Source organism: Galeopterus variegatus, unplaced genomic scaffold, assembly GCF_000696425.1.
Source record: "Galeopterus variegatus unplaced genomic scaffold, G_variegatus-3.0.2 Scaffold703, whole genome shotgun sequence".
Classification (NCBI taxonomy): domain Eukaryota; kingdom Metazoa; phylum Chordata; class Mammalia; order Dermoptera; family Cynocephalidae; genus Galeopterus; species Galeopterus variegatus.
In genome coordinates this window covers 442,448-446,254 of record NW_007726814.1, presented here as the reverse complement: position 1 = coordinate 446,254, position 3,807 = coordinate 442,448, and the positions used below count along the sequence as shown (strand labels likewise).

Below are 3,807 nucleotides of genomic sequence, written 5' to 3'. Positions count from 1 at the left end.
TCCGGTACGGGCGCGACACTGAGGGTTGCGATCCGTTGCTGGTCACGAAAAGACAAAAAGGAAAAAAAAAATTATTAAAAAGAACAACAAAACCAAAGTCATGGCAAAAAAAAACCCCAATGTGTTGTGTATCATTTTTATTCTTGGGACCAGTTTTATTATTTTTGGAACTATTACAAGACTTCTGTTAAACATGTTGAATGTTAAGAGGAAACAGACTCTTGGCAAATGTGGAAAACCAATTACAGTAAACGTCCCTGCTAGAGCTAGAGAAACACAAGGGAGGGACCCAGGAGAAGTCTGTCCCCCTCCCCAGTCTCCCACTGCTGAAAACACAGACGGTGGAATCCCCGAGAAGAAAACTGTGACTGTTACATTGTTGTCCTTACTTTTCTATTTATAGGCAAAAGACAGTAAAATGATACTTCTCAGTTAAATCTACTTATAATGTAGTAGAGTACAACATAGAATTACTTTTCTTAGGTAAATCTGATATAGAAAAAAAAGTAATATTTCCAAAATAATGTACAGAACGATTGTTTGCTAAATAAAAAGAAAGCTTCACACTAATAAAGAAATCAAACTACATTAAATTTCAAAACACTTGAATCATAAATATTAATGCATTGAACTTTCAGGAGCATATCTGAGGTAAACAGTGTGGTGAAAGCACGCTATCATGCAAATATTGATTAAAGGATATAATTTTATCTACATAAATACTGACAAGATTGAAATAAACTTCAATTTGGAAATGATTAAATTTTGAAAAACTAGAAAGCCGATCTAGAAAAGAATCAATTAAGAAAACTTATTTTCCATTATTATTCAGCTACTACCTTATGATGTTCTATCATGTGTGAGGCACTGTGCTTAGCACCAAAGATGTACAGACGAGTAGGACGCGATCTTTGACCTCAAGGAACTTCCAGTTTTGGAAAGGCAAAGCTGCATTTAAAACCCAGGTAAATGCAATCGTAGAGGCAGCCCACATGGAAGGCGCTCAGGGAAGACCTCACAGGATTCTTGACAGAAAAAACAGCATTCGCAAGGTTCAGAGTGGGCTGGGAGTCTGATGTATTAGAGAACACGGACACAGGGAAAGGCCACAGGTTAACCTGGAGGTACCGGGAGGGGCAGGACCACGATGTGGTCTGATTAAGGCACCATCCAAGGAGGAGCCAAAAAGCACAATCATTTGGAATTTTTGAAAAGACTTTTAAGAATCAACACGGGGAGGCACCCGGGGACCAGCCACCGTGGGAAGCCACTCCCCCCACCCACCCCCCCGCAGAATGAGGGGTTACAGAGAAGTCGCTGTTACTGACCTGGCTGTGTGCTGGCACCTAGAAAGAGTAGCCACCTGTTGGACACCAAGAAGTACTAGAACAAAGATAAGTAACACCGGGGGCTTGTTGTTACATTTAAAATATTTTTACACAATTGTAAGATGCTTTAATATTTGGCTTTGAGAAATGTCAGATAATAAAGGCTTAATTATGGAACTTAGTTCTTTAAAAAAGCTAAGAAGAGGCCAGGCGGTTCTCTTTAGTCAGGCCTGCAGAGGCGTCTCCGCTGCCACTTGGGGCACCTCAGGGTTAAGACACCGAGCACACCCTGCCTGTCACCCACTGAGAGCAGTGCAACTCAGCGGGTCAGGCTTGCCAGCTGCCGTCCCTTCCTTCTTGCTGCTCCATGGGCTTCCCTGCCAGTGTTCCACGGGAGATGGAGAACTGCTTGTTGGCCAGGGATAAAGAGCACTGGGTGCTGGCTGCGGGTGTGGGTGGGAGTGGGAGGATGGGTGAGTGCCATCCTTTTGTCCCTCTCAGCCCCAAGAACATCAAATCCCAACACTGATCCTTAATCACAGAAGTTAAACAAACAGATTTTGCCAACTCAATTTTCAGTGATAATGAGCATCAGAAATCACATGGATTAATGAGTCGCAAATGATCCCTTTCAGAATAATTTTACTTCTAACTTTTTTAACCCTCCTTACACAGACACTGCCAACAAGCAACAAACTGGGACCGGTTTGAGACAGACCACCCTCTTTTTGCTTCCTGTCTTTGGCAGAACTATAATGTCCACAAACTACAGAGCCAATGCCTAAAGAGTCCTAGGTAAATGCGAGGGGCAGCAACCCTTCAGCCTTGATCGTCAGCAGGGATGTGCCACTTCCCAGTATAGACAGAAGAAAAGAACAAAGGCAAAAAATTCTCAAAGCTTAGTGCTTTGTCTCAGCTTATGCTACTGAACCCCCACAATTCCTGCCTTACATTCTTGGTTCCTCCATGTTCTGAAGGACTGGGTGACTTGTAAGCATCAAGCCAACAACGGAATGATTGAGTATGCCAACACCTCTTCTGGGACCGACAATGAGATGCCACAAACATGGCCAAGAGGTACAGGGCTTCTATGAAGCGATATGTCTGAAAGAAGAAACAGAGGGAAAGCGAAAGGGAAAAAGAACAGAAAGACAGAGCATGGGGAGACTTACCCATGTGCCGCCATCCATGCCAAAGGTCTGTTTAAAAGATGACAGAAGACGCAAATTTGAAGGGATATTTCTGTAAAAAATTATAGGGAGGCTTGACTTTCTGTAGCAAAATAAATACAGATCGCAATCTTGTATTCACACGGTCACCTGAAATATAAATGAAAGGGCTAATGCAAAAATGTTTAAATGAGTAAACTGTCCAAAAGGGTCTGATCAAGAACGGATTGATAATCTCTAAATTGAAAAGTAAATCCTCATATCTATAGAATGCCTGTTTAGTGAGTGATTGGAAATAAATGGCCACACAGCTTTGAGCAGTCAGAGAGGACTTTAGGCCAGAAGCCCAGCTCTATACCCACCAAAACTGCTGGGCCTTGGGCAAGTTATATAACCTCTAGAACTTCAGTTTCCCCATCTTTAAAGTGAGGATAATAATTGTACCTGCCCCCTAAAATTTTTGTAGAGTTTAAATAAGATACTTAAGAAGATTGTTTGGCATATACCAAGTGTTCCATAAATACTATCACTCTACATAGATTAATCTGTACAATAGTTATATATCAAATACCCAAGCAAAAATCCTAAGGAAAAGACTTTCTGGAAAAGTCTCAGACTTATTTGGGGGGAGGAGGGGGTTTATGCTTTACAGCCTGTATCACGTCATCTGCTGTGTGTGTTTATTACAAACATCTTATTTTCATTTCACTCAGCTTAACCTCTAAATTTTAATAATTTGTTCAATAACATTTAAGTAAAATCATTTTAATTATAGAAATCAGTAACTTAAATGCTAGAAGTTTAAATAAAACTAAATTTGCTTCACTCACACAACTATTTGTTTCACTTCTGGGGACAGCTAGAATCTTTATGCTGATGATTTCTGCTTTTTTATTCTTATATTACAGTGGGTAAGGGTGAGGAGCTGAGAAAAACTATCATTTGAGGAAGTTATCACAATGTTTTAAATTTTCTTTGAATCTCTTCTCTTTTCCATAGCTAAAAAAAAAAAAAAGACATCACATTAGGATAAATTTGAGGAGAGTCTATAAGATAAATTTAGTTAACATCAAATCTGGTTTAGGAGAAATCCCTCTAATAAGAAATGAGGTCATGTCTCTTGCAATGAATAATGTCATTAAATTTATCTTCTTTTCTGGATGCTTTCCTTCCTTCATTTGTTTGTCATTTCCATGTCTTCAATTTTTGAGATTTCTCAATTAAATGAAATCACTGATTTTTTTTTTTATTTTGAAGAAGGCAAGAAACTGAAGTTAAAAAATGTCTATATCAACACAAGTCTGCTTTTG

General features: G+C 39.6%; 1 long non-coding RNA gene across 2 annotated transcripts; it reads right to left on the bottom strand.

Moving 5' to 3' along the window:
• Positions 1-2,616, bottom strand: LOC103589559. 2 transcript variants are annotated; one of them, XR_550398.1, is made up of 3 exons: positions 1,329-2,198; positions 840-1,072; positions 1-38 (listed from the first exon to the last, which is right to left on the bottom strand). It is a non-coding gene; the product is annotated as an uncharacterized LOC103589559 (long non-coding RNA). The 2 variants fall into 2 exon arrangements; XR_550397.1 differs by lacking the exon at positions 1-38 and adding an exon at positions 2,501-2,616 and having other exon boundaries at positions 671-1,072; positions 1,329-1,383.
• Positions 2,617-3,807: the final 1,191 nt, after the last annotated feature.